The following is a 13,096-nucleotide window of genomic DNA, read 5'->3' as shown; positions in this document are numbered from 1 at the left end:
CTTTAATGCAATCAATCACTGAAACTCTGTAACATGTACTATGGCAATTTTCAGTGATTTTCAGAGAACCTAATATTACTTTCAATTTTTAATGTACAATTAACTCAAGCCACATTCATTACTATAGGTAGAAAATTTGAATACCAGCATAAAAGGAAAGCAACTTTCAAATACTGTCACCGAAAGACTCTAAATAGTTGCTCAAACTATCCAATGTCTCTTTTAATTAACATTCATAAACACATAAGGAAGAAAACCTCTGAGTTTTAAATTTAAAAGTCAAGCTGTTTTAGTAGAAGGTAGGCATATTGCACACCTAAACATCCTTTGAGAATCACAGTTAAGGTTTAATAAACACTCTCCCTGTTTCTGCTGTGGTGTGAGTTTCATTTTGCATATGCTGACCTTGGTTTAGGATGTGGAAAGTTTGTTATTAAACTTACAACCTGCCATCAAGGTGGGCATCAGCTTTTTCAAAACAACCCCTATCCACATTTTAGCAGCATGTCTTTTCAGCTCTGACACTAATATCCAGGGCATCAAACAAGGACATATGCAAAACAGGTCTCTTAGTTCTTGTGCAGATGAGTTACTAAGTAGTAGGTCTGTTCTGCAGGGCTCTGTGAGGTCCTCCCCAACATTTCCTACCAGCTGCCAACATGTCCCAAGCAGATCAAATGTTCTTTCACCTGAGACAAAAGCACCTTTGCTTCCAGCTAGCCAAACAAACCTCAAACTTGTTCTCCATCACACCTAAAGATATTTGAAAGAGATATAAATAACTGCCATCACCCTAACTCATATTCCTCTACTGTGTATAAAAGTGTATATACTTAGACCTTTAGCACATATGATTATGCACTGGTCTTTATGAGCTCAGAAGTAATACAGAGATTCTGAAAACTGAGTAGTCCAAACAGTGGCCAAATGAGTGAATTGAATGGTTAAGGAGAAAATTTCTAAACATGGTCCTTTGTTACAATTTAATTCGTACCTTCCTGTTCTGACACCTTCAACTTAAGACACAGAAGAAATAGTTGTGCTTTGTCCTCCCTGTAGTAGATTTGCCACTGTTTCCAGACAGCCTCCAATGTTTCTCCTAGAATGTAATTCATCTTCATTGTTCCTGTGCCGACAGGATGGAAACTGCTTACAAATTTTACAGCTAGCAATACTTTTTATTGTTGTTCTGAAAGGGCTCCTGAGGGCTTTCTATTTTATTTTTAGGAAACGTCTGAATTTTTTTCCTCTTTATGTTATACTTTTCACTATTATGAATGATGACCCTAGAATACTGGGAGGAAAAAACAACCAACACTCACCAAACTCTGTAACTGTCATAAGTTTTAATGCAATCTTCCAATACTTTGATTTATTGCAGGTGCTACATTTTAACTATGTTATAGCTAATGAAGAATATGAACAGCCTTTGTGCAATGTTGACATTCTTTCAAACTAAGAAACCTTCAGGATGGCTCAGATGTCTTTCAGAGGATAACTGATATAATAAGGAATGTAATGTTTTTCTTGGGCTTTTAGGTACTGAATTAAAATTTTAGGCATCAAAATGTAGTCAAATTTATGATGAAGCTGTGAAATTATATCACTCAATGTCAACCGTGTTCCTTTAGATGTTTTGTTTTACTCCTTTGATATCCCTCAGGCTTGATTATACTTGAAAGTAGCCAAAAAGAAGCCCTGAAAATGAATGTGACATTTTGTATGTTAACATTTTAGGGACTTTTAATTATAAATCATCTTCGGAGAGGTCATTTGTCCTCATATGAAAAATAGCATAGTCAAACAAACATATTAATGAACTAATGGTTAGATTGAAGATGGAAGTAGCCCATATTGTACCAATACACTTGTTTTGTGTAGAAGAGACAGATTTGCTCTCTTATTCTCTTTCATAATCAAGTTTTATACTAATGTTGAAATCCAGTTGCCAATAGTTTTGTAATAGTTTATAAAAGAATAAATTCAATCCAAATCAACATTCATAAACATCAGTGTGCATCATGAAAAAAAGTTTTCCATATATATTGATTAATATTTTTAAATGAGAGTTTCTAATTGTCCAGTATAGAAAAGTGAATTTAACTACTTTTAAAATCAATTTTGAATTTATGCAGGATCTTTTTCCACCATGCAAACTGTGAAAAGTACATGCGTATACATATATATTTATATACATAAAAAGCATAATATGTGTATATATTATGTATATTCTTATTTCTAGGTAACAATAGCTATATAAAATCTGATAAATTCTTTCTAATATCTTAAATACTTTATTTCTAAAGAAAGGGTAATAAAAATTCAGGAAATAATTAAAATCCTACCAAAGGTTCCATCCTGACATAAAAATGACCATGCTATTAACATCTGATAATACCAATATTTTCCTTTAATTAGTAGTTCTGTTTCAATTAAAATAATTAATTTTTTAATAATTACTTCACACTGTATTAGGGAAATGATGAAATTATATCAGAGTATTATCATTATATAATCATCAACCTAAACTCAACATTGGTAAGCAATTTAATTATATTGCTAACATAGTATCAAATTTTAATTTTAATTAGAATTACAACTCATATTACATTACTCAGAGTATATCACGGATGAATATTTTATGCTAGTTATACAAATATTTTTTTCCATTTGCTATGAATATAAAATTTAAAATCTTGTGAGTTTTCTGCATTGATAAACTTACTGAATGATATCAGGAAATAACCTAAAAGTATATGATATAGATTACATTTGAAGGGCATTTGTGCTAATATTCAAAGGTGAATGTGGAATGCAGAAGTGGTTTATAGTTATCTAAATTTCATCTTTTCATTCATAGAGAAATTGTTGTGAGAGCATACAAATGAGTTTTAATCAAAGTATAGCTCAGTGATGTAATAAACATTGATCACAAGATAATTTTTATTCTTGATTTCTTTGTGGTCTTACAGTGTAAGGAATAGACATCCGAGAGAAAGTAATCTCATGGGGTTGAATCTTTGCCTGCAATTTAGCAACTGGGAGTTTTAACATGTGCTGTCAAATATGCACCTATGTTTATGATTTACCTTCCTCCATGAAGAGTCTGAGGGTGGCTATAAGGGATTTGAGAGACTGCTGTTTAAACTACTCAACTGATACATTGTTTCATTTATTTTGGCATCTGTGGCTAATCTCCATTAGATTAGACAATGTACCCCTTGCCTTCAACTAGAAACGGTTCAGTTTTCCTAACAACGAGCCTTTCCAGGTTTATTTCCCTAACATTGCCCTGAAGAAATCCTCCGATCCAGATAATCTGATTTCATAAAAAAAGAAAAAGTTAACCCTGTATAAAACAGAGAATAAAATGGTGGTTACCGGTGGATGGGGATCAGGGAAGAGTGATGGTGTTTAAGGATACAAACTTGTAAGTACTAGTAAATGAGCCATAGAGATCCAATGCACAGTACAATGAATATAGACAGTAACATTGTACTATAATTATGTAATGTGATAAATATTGCTACAAGCAATCATATTACAACATATAAATATACCAAAGTAATAGGCTGTACACCTTAAACTTACTGGATGTTACAAGTCAAATTTATTCAAGAAAAAACAAAAATGAAAAGAAAATCTGATTTCACCAGTGTCCTCATTCAAACCATTTACCTTTTTGTTGTATGTTTCTCCACTCCTCTTGATAGAACTGCTATAGTCACATTTCTCTTTCTTTACATGTTGGAATCTTGCCCATTCACCAAAGCCCATCTTGCTGCAATCTTCTTTATAACAGTTTGAATGAGTCTTCTGAATTTATTTATCTTTCTTAATTCATCTGAAATCCTGATCATGTTTTGTTTTATCATACTTTGTGCTCCTTTTCTCTCTTTTGAGAAGCTGCAAGTTCTGTTGTGGAAGGGAATAGACCTTACTTATCACTCTAATTATTTTTTTCCTGCACACTGGGACAGAGGAGTGGAAAAGTACACCTTGGAGTACATGCCAGGCTTGCTTTCCAGCTGTGCCATGTACTGACTTTTTGGCCTTGAGCAAATTACCCTAGCATTATGCATGTCTCCTCATATTATAGTCCTGTCATCATAGGAATGTTGTGAGGATCAAATAAGCTATTTAACTCATTCAGAGAGCTTTATCTCACTTAGTAGGTGTTTTAGCATATATTTGTTCAGTGGGTAGGTGTTTTGGCTATCACTCTAGGGTGACTTTTTGCTTTTAAGGAATAGTCTTTAATTTACTCTAACTGGACCCAATACAATTGCCATCATGGTCCTGACACATCTTTGCTTTTTCACTTTGTCTTACTTGCCTTTAGTGAAGAAGTTACGTTAGTGTTTTTGATACAGCGAAGACTTTTAAATGTCTTCATTTTTGTGGGGGTGAGGTAAGGAGAAACAAAAAGACTGACCAAAAAAAAAAAAAAAAAAAAGAAAATATTGCTGAGAAAGACAAGCACAGGCTATGATAATTGTAGAACAAGAAATATGAACCTGTATGAGGGGCATGTAGAAGAGATTTGAAAAAAAAAAAAGATTTTGGTTTCTCAAGGACAGGAATTGAAAGAGGAAGTATATTATAGAAATTGATGACTTTGTCAAATGTCTAAAGAGAAGAGTGGTTTTCAAGCTAACCTTTAAAATGCAAGACTTCTGTGAAGGTACTTCAGGGATTCTGTAAAAGTTTAATTTCAGTTTGAAATGTTTTTTATGGTTTTAAGGCTGTATGGTTTGTATGGTATTAAGGATGTAATTTTTAAAATAACCATTTAAACATATTGTATTTTCAAATCATTAATATATTGGAGCCCTCCAATACTGTAACTTCTGTTTTGACTAACTGGTTTTTATTAGCAAATATTTTAGTTTGTAGAGCGTAGGATTCACTGATTCTAATACAATTTCATCTTGCCTGTAATATTTGTTGGTTTCTATACAATTTTTCACTTAATAAACTGTTTTTACTGCCTAAAAATAGTTTGAAAATATCTGATTTGAAAGTCAGTTGGTGTGGACACCCAAAAATGAATATTCTTAGAGGGGACTTCAATTTGGAGTCTATAGTTCCAATGAAGTTTTCTCCTGAGAATAGTTTAGAAGGCATAGTCAGTTCTTGTAATTTGCAGTACTTTTGTTCTATAAAGTCTCCATGAACACTGAATTAGCCAACACTGAATCATTGTTCCTTGGGGAAATATAGGGTTAGGTTCCTATGAGCATCTGGTCACAATATTTTCTTCAGACAATCAATACATAATCTTGTTTTATGTGTGCTTCTGTTTAAAGACACATTTTTAATATATATTGTTGATTCATGAACATTGAACTCATGGCCAACAGCGCCATAACTCATGCCTGAGCAAATCTTATCTAACACATGCACTTTTCCAAAAGGCACATCACAGCTCTTCCTCTTAAGAACACTAGACAGGACTTCAGCCCTATGCTTGGGGTCATTTTAAACAAGTGAAGTCACCAACAAAAAGCACAAAAATGTTGCCCAAAACGTGGCAGTAAGTAGACCTTGAAAAGGACACTTTTTAACAGTATAAGAGCAGAAACAAGAAGGCAGAAATTTACCCTATGAACGTGGACATCAGGCAACTCAGATTTTCTTTTGCTCTGTGCATGAACATGTCCATGATGGACTGAAAAAGTGTGGTCATTGATGTTTGTGGTTACAGAGAAATTTTGTGTAACTCTGTGGTTACAATAGGCAAATTTGCAAATTCAAAATCCATGAATAAGGATGACTGATTGCATGTGCTTCCTCATCCAACTGGTGGATTACTTGGCTTGGGTTGCTACTCAGGTGGGAAACCACCATGCACAGTCAAGCAATGACACATCTGTGCACGTGCTGATGGACTGAATTGTGAAAATGTCAAGACTTCAGGTTGTGCTCTAGCCTTGTCACTCCAGTGTGGTCAATGGACCCACAGCACTGATACATCCAAGACCTTGTTAGAAATGCAGACTCTCAGGCCCCACCCCAGACTTACTGCATCAGAATAGACATTATAGCAATTTGTATGCATATTAAGGTTTGAACAGCATGAGTCAAGGCATGTAGTGAACTAATCCCTTATCAGTACAGTGCTAATAAATTCTGTCCTGTATGTCCAGGAAAAAAATTGAATGAGGCAAGTTTATATGAAAATTCCTTAAATGCTATAGAAATGCAGAGATGGGAGCAGTGGGCCCTAGTGGTGAGAGAAAGAGGAAGGGGCATTTTTATTACACAGCTACATTATCTCTGTTGAAGTGAAAGCCTTTGCATTCTTGATCTTGTTTTATAAGCGTTATTTCCTGAAAATCCATTTTTTTCAGCCACTGCAGCTCTTTTCCATTCTACACTTTTTCCATTTCTACTATGACTTCATTACATTAAAAAGATGTGTCGATATATTTTTTTCTAAGAAGGAGCTTTGCAACTGATAGAAGAAATTAGATTTTTTTTTTTTAACTTTTGGATTTATTTATTTATTTATTTATGGCTGTGTTGGGTCTTCATTTCTGTGCGAGGGCTTTCTCTAGTTGCGGCAAGTGGGGGCCACTCTTCATCGCGGTGCACGGGCCTCTCATTATCGTGGCCTCTCTTGTTGCGGAGCACAGGCTCCAGACGCGCAGGCTCAGTAATTGTGGTTCACGGGCCTAGTTGCTCCGCGGCATGTGGGATCTTCCCAGACCAGGGCTCGAACCCGTGTCTCCTGCATTGGCAGGCGGATACTCAACCACTGCCTCACCAGGGAAGACCCGAAATTAGATTTTAAAAATACCACTCTCAAGATCTTATAGACATATAACTTTTTCTCCTTATAAACAAAACACAACAAAGAAACAGAAGACAACTCACCTTCATCTTAAAAGAAAGAGATGACCACATTAGAGTATCTTTAGTGAGTTGCTGTGGTGTTAAATATGTACCTGCATATTTTATTTATGCCTTTTTGAAACAATTAAAGAATGTCTCTCTTTTTTAAAATATGTCAAAGAGACTTCCAACTACAGAGTAGATCTCCTGGAAAATCAGAGGGAACCTAATGGGTTTTTTTTTTGTTTTTAATTTTTTTTAATACATTCTTTTTAAAATTAATTAATTATTATTTATTTTTAGTTGCACTGGGTCTATTGGGTCTCCGTTGCTGTGCGCGGGCTTTCTCTAGTTGCGGTGAGCGGGGGCTACTCTTCGTTGCGGTGCACGGGCTTCTCATTGCGGTGGCTTCTCCCATTGCGGATCATGGACTCCAGGTGCTCGGGCTTCAGTAGTTGTTGCACACAGGCTCAATAGTTGTGGCTCGCAAGCTCCAGAGCGCAGACTCAGCTGTCGTGGCGTACGGGCTTAGCTGCTCCATGACACGTGGGATCTTCCCGGACCAGGGCTCAAACCCGTGGCACTTACATTGGCAGGCGGGTTCTTAACCTCTGTGCCACCAGGGAAGCCCCTGAACCTAATGTTTAATCTTATATTTTCCAGCTTTACTTTGGAAAAAGTGAAAACCAAAAAAAAAAAAAAAAAGGGAAAGAAAACCCTCTCAAACCAAGGTTTGGTTATCACATCTCAAAATGCTTGTGATAAACCAAGTTCAAAATGCATGTGGTTATGAAAAAAGAAAACGAGTAAAAAGGGAAATCATATTGTTTCCACTAAAGTATTATCAAAGCTCCTCAAAAGCAAATTGTTGTTTTCATGTTACTGTGGAGCACTTATGTGCGGCTGTCTTTTAACAAAAGAATTTCCCTTCTTGCCAGTTGTTTCCATTCACAATATTCAGCCACCTTGTGACTGATTTGTGCCAAGTGGAATTTTTCCAAGTATGCGATATTTACAATTCTCTATTTACTAGTTCCTGGAGACAGATAAAAATGCAGCAGCAAATAGTTCTTTCCCAGATAGAGGAATGTACTTAAGTATCTGAGACTCAAATGAAGACAGAGCCCTGAAATGCAGTTTTACATACAAAAGACATTTTTAAATGTATCTACAGAGATTAAAAAAGCATTATATTAAGTAATTGACTTTAGACTATGAGGTAAAAATCTAGAAACCTTATCGGTTGTATAGATAAAAAGAAGGTGTCAGTAAAACCAAAAGTGGTACAGAATAAATAGTAAAATATACATTTAAAAACTTGCCTTGTGAGCACTGAGAGAACTTTCAAGAAATAATCTGAAATTGTGTCAAAAATCAGTGTGTGAATGAAGAGTGATACTTAAACACATCATTAACGTTATCCTTATTTTTTTTTTTTTCAACATTCACAGATACACTGTAGGAAATCGTTTCTCTAAATAGATGTATGAACTCCCGCCAGCAATGGGCATCTCTTAAAATTCTACTTCTTAAGTATGCTCTAGAAGTTGAGGTATTAATATTTTTATTTTTCAACCTTTTCATGTCTTCAAGGTTTTATAACACTATTGATTTCAGAGCCAGTGAATCATTATGTTTTTTGAGAACAACTTGCTTTCTACCAGTATGTAAGTGCAGCTATCGTAAAAATGTATTTTAAGGGAACCATACTTAGATCACAAGAAAAATCAAAAGAGAGAAAGGTAAAGGAAGGGATTTTATTGAATCTTGAATCAATAGTATTTGATCTTATCTTGCATTTAATTGATTGGCTCTTCAAATCTGTAGAATACAGGATTACCCTCTCTAGTTAGAGAGGCTATTTTATAGCCACTATGTACATTTGTATTGATCGTGACTATGCATTAGGTCATGGTTATCATTTAATGGACAGAACAAAATGGGAGAATCCATTTAAGTGTTCCATAGCATTGTGATCTACCTGTAAGTTGCCAGATGTTTATGATAATCAGTGTCAACTAGCAGTTTTACATTGGAGTTGTAATCTCCTGGAAACAATTTCAGCTATTGGTTTTAAAACACGTCATACAGAACCAATGAAAAGATGGATTGTTGTTACGGACTGAATATTTGTGTCCCTCCAAAATTCACATGTGAAGCCCTCACCCCCTGTGTGGCTGTATTTGGGGATGGGTCCTCTAAAGAAGTAATTAAGGTTTGAGGGCATAAGCATGGGGTACTGATTGGTAAGATTAGTGTCCTTATAAGAAGAGACACCGGAGAGCTTGCTCTCTTCGTAGGAGCAAATAAATGAGGTCTTGTGCGCACACAGCAAAGTGGCAACTGCCCACAAGACACAAGAAGAGGCTTCAGAATGAGACCTACCTTGCTGGCATCTTGATCTTGGACTTCTCAGCCTCCATAACTGAGAAATAAATTTCTGTTATTTAAGCCACCCAATAGTATTTTGTTATGGCAGCAGTAGCATTTTGTTGAGTGTACTAATACTGTTATATAGGGTATAAAAAAGAGTAAGGACAGACACAGGCATGGAGAATGTCAAATAAACCTCTGGATAAGATGATTTACAAAGGGACAAAAGAGGTATCTTTGATTGGAACATCTATTAATTTCTGATTCAAGTTAGGAAGCTCTTTTGAGAATGAGGGAAAGAATGCAATAGAAGAAAAGAATGTATAAGGTGAAGCCACTTTGTTTTTCATTTTGTTATAGTGAGGAGTTTCAATGGACCAACACTGAGAAGATATAGCTTGGAATATTGATTCAGTTAATTTTGTGCTTTATGATCCTAGGCATGTGAATTAATCTCTTTAAAATGTAGTTTCTTCATGTGTAACATCTGGATAATAATACTCTGCATGGTTATTGTGAGGATTAAATGAGGTAATATGAACTAGTTTAGCTCAGTGCTTGGTACCTAAGAGGAACTAAAAAATACTTGAGAGTTTGGAATGCTGTTCCTATTTTCCATTATTTCCTAAATATTGACCCAATTAAAGAAAACATTGTGTTTTTCCTTTAAGATCACTATAAATCAAACATGCATTTTTCTCCTTTTACCCATTCCTTGCTCTAGATGTATAATGAACAACCAGTTTCTTAGAAAGGAAAGAAATAACCTCATGACTGGTAGTTTTTGGTATTGTTAGTGGTAGAAGACTCCTGATATAAAGATCTAAAGTGGGTCAAGTTACTTTTCCATTATTAGCTCCTGTCATAATCCCATTATCTTCTAGCACTCATTAAATGAACTTGTCCCAGATACACCTGGCCAGGCTGGGCTTATCTGCCAAAACTTGGCTATCCTTCCAAAGAAGGATAATTTTAATGACTAAATTATGGGGTTGCAGAGGGAATTAAATGAGGAAATACATGTGAAGTGTTTAGTGTTGTATCTGGCTTGGAATAAGTTCTTCATAAATGGTTACTGCTGATATAGTTATTATTAATTTCTATCATTATTAATATTATAATATTTATCCTATGGGTCACACAGTCCATCTTCTTGGGTATGTACAGTTGGTCTTGTATTATTTGGAACAATGTAAATGAGAAAAGACTATCCATGAAGTTTGGTAAGAAGGCAAACAGCATTTTGGTCTATAATATTATCTATTCCTAAAGCTATCAAGTAACATAGACATTCTCAATGACCCAGTGATTAAAATGAGATGAAAGTTATAGAAAGTTGTGAAGGGAAGAATGACATAATCTGAGATAAATATTGAGAGATTCACTCTGGTTCTGTTTGAAAAATAGACATAGAAAACAAGAGGCATGGAGACCTGTTAGGAGGTTACTGCAATAATCTAGGCAGGAAGTAACAGCAATTTGGCAAGGGTGCTAGGAGTGATGAGAAGTGTCAGACTTTGGATTTCTTAAAAAGATCCACAGAATATGATTATGCATTGAAAATAGGGTGGAGTAAAAGATAGTCATATGAAATAACTACAAGATTTTTGTGTTGAGACACCAGGAGAATTGATTTTTCCTTTACTGAGAGTGAGACAAGGGAATATTGAGACTAGATGCAGTTCCAACTGCAATGAATGTAGAGAAGAGAAGAGGTCTGAGGGCTAAGGACTGTGCCTTGTGATGCTTCAATGCTTACTAGCTGTAACAAAGCAATTGGAGAGGAAGTGGGCAGTGATGTCAGAGAAGAACTCCAAGAGGGTGTTTTCTCAGAGCCAAATGGAGAAAAACACAGTATTTCAAGAAAGGGGAAGTGATCAACTGTGTCCAAAGCTGTGTGTAAATGGATGAAATTAATTGAAGATGTCAAGCCTCTATGAATGGAAAATAATATTACTTTTAATATGCATTGGGAGTCAGAAAGAAGAGGTTTGGGGCAGAAGCTAATGAATTTACTTTAGAAAGTTGAATTCATGGCCTGGGTGAGACATGAAATCAGATATATTTGACTTGAAGTGTGAATCTGGAGGTCAGAGCTAGATCCGGACTGGAAGTTATAGGCTGAGTATCATATGAATAGAGATTATGCTGGAGTTTTGGAATTGGGTAATACCAATGATCGTGTAGAGTTTGAAGTGACCAATGGAAGTATCTAGGGAATACCTAACATTTAAGGGTAGGATAGAAAATATTTACAAAGGGGGAGGGGCAGGAGGAACAATATGAACAGAACCGGGACTGTATAATATTTTTTGAAGTCAAGGATTTATTTATTTTGACTACACAAATCAGTGGCTGAAAATATAATCAGGTCAGTAGTAAGAATCAGTGGTTCCCTAGCATTAACCCTTCCAACATTGTAAGATGTGCAGCCTCTGTGGCCTCCACTCTCTCAGCTTGTAACTGGTATCTGATATTTTCTTCAGCCCTCCTCTGTTTATACAGTTGGCAAAGTTTACACCACTCACTGTCAGGTAAAGGTAGCACGACTGCTGTTGGGGACTGCTATAGGTAATGTTCTCTCCTATTGCTCTAAAGCCACTTGTGCCCTCATCAGCTGCTGTAGAAGATGTTGGCACTTGGTTCCCCTGGCACAGTGGATGCTAGGAGCCCTGCCAGGGCTGCGGGCAGTGCTGCTGTGCAAATAGTTCTGGACTTACCAAAACCATGACGCATTTTCTGTCTCCTCCAAAGCACAATGTCACACTACGATTCAAAGGAGAAAACCCACTCTTTGCTGCTCTGTGTTGATCACAAGCATTTCTGCTTTGGGGCTCAAATATCTAACAGCAATGACTTGTCATCCCTGAGATAACAGCAACTGAGCAGAGGACAAAAAGAGGGAAAAACACAGGATTATACTCTTAATCATTCCTTTCTTCCAACAACCAAGGCAGGCTTTAATAAGTTCATTTTTTATGCAAATATTTATTGAGAACCTAATATGTGCCAGCGTCCTTCTTCCAGCCAACATTGCCTGCTGGTTACCTTGTACGATGGGGTGTTTTCCTCATGTGGTGAACCTCATCCCAGTAGGTCTCTGGATCCATGCTTGACAAACTCTCAGTACTTTAGAATCGCTGCACCACTGCAGTTTCTGATTTAGGAGGTCTCGTGTGAACTCGGGAATCTGTTTTTCTAATAGATCTGATGGGCAGATATGGTTGGTCACCACTGCTTTTGGCATCCTATTTATGTCTGAATCATACATGTGCATGAGGTTTAAATCTCAGGCTGAAAGTTCCAGTGTGCGAAGACAGAGGAAGCTTACAAGTGTGATGAGTTACACAAACGCTGGAGAGAAGAAAAAGAACAGTGTCATCAGGAAATAAAACGTAATTGGTTCACGTGGAAGTCAAATGTGACCTTGAAAAAATAATTTCAGTCAGAGGGAGGGTGCTGATTGCAAGGATTTAAAAGGTGATATGGAAGTGGACTCTATTAGGCATTAGGATATTAATCATTAGCGGAGCTGGGTAGTGAAAACAAAGGTAAATTGCAACCATATAAGCCCTTGAGAGATACAGCAATAAGGTTAGGGGAAAGTGTTGTTTGTTGTTGGATTTTGTTTCTTGGTTTTTAACAGGGGGCTAGTTATGGCACTTTTGGACAGTGGAAGGAGCCTGCAGACAGGGAAATTGAACAGAAGTGTATCTTTGTGACGGGGAAGGGGAGGTGATTGACTGATCAAGATCCAGTGGTGTGCAGATAAGACAGCAAGATGCTAGGAAGGTGACAGAGAAAAGGGTGAAAGAAAACAAGTGAAAGATTAGAGGGAAAGCAGAGGATAGATTCTTTCTCTGAGAGACTAAGGAAGAAAAGGAAT

At 36.3% G+C, this 13,096-nt stretch overlaps 1 protein-coding gene and 1 long non-coding RNA gene across 8 annotated transcripts in view; one reads left to right on the top strand and one right to left on the bottom strand.

Moving 5' to 3' along the window:
• The window catches only part of LOC309615933, a 182,303-nt gene that overhangs the window by 3,670 nt on the left and 165,537 nt on the right, over positions 1-13,096 (bottom strand). Inside the window, exon 1 of one of the 3 annotated variants that reach the window (XR_014237148.1) lies at positions 3,679-4,775. The exons of the other annotated variants lie outside the window; for them this stretch is intronic. This is a non-coding gene — a long non-coding RNA (uncharacterized lncRNA). Of the gene's footprint in view, positions 1-3,678; positions 4,776-13,096 lie in introns of those variants that run through there. 3 annotated transcript variants of the gene reach the window in all.
• PCDH9 (protocadherin 9) overlaps positions 1-13,096 on the top strand; it is a 989,134-nt gene that overhangs the window by 929,229 nt on the left and 46,809 nt on the right. The gene's annotated exons all lie outside the window — the stretch shown is intronic.

The sequence above is a fragment of the Balaenoptera borealis genome, assembly GCF_965194805.1.
Source record: "Balaenoptera borealis genome assembly, chromosome: 18".
Taxonomy (NCBI): Eukaryota; Metazoa; Chordata; class Mammalia; order Artiodactyla; family Balaenopteridae; genus Balaenoptera; species Balaenoptera borealis.
Note: the sequence above shows the minus strand (reverse complement) of the source record. Positions and strands in the feature narration are given on the sequence as shown.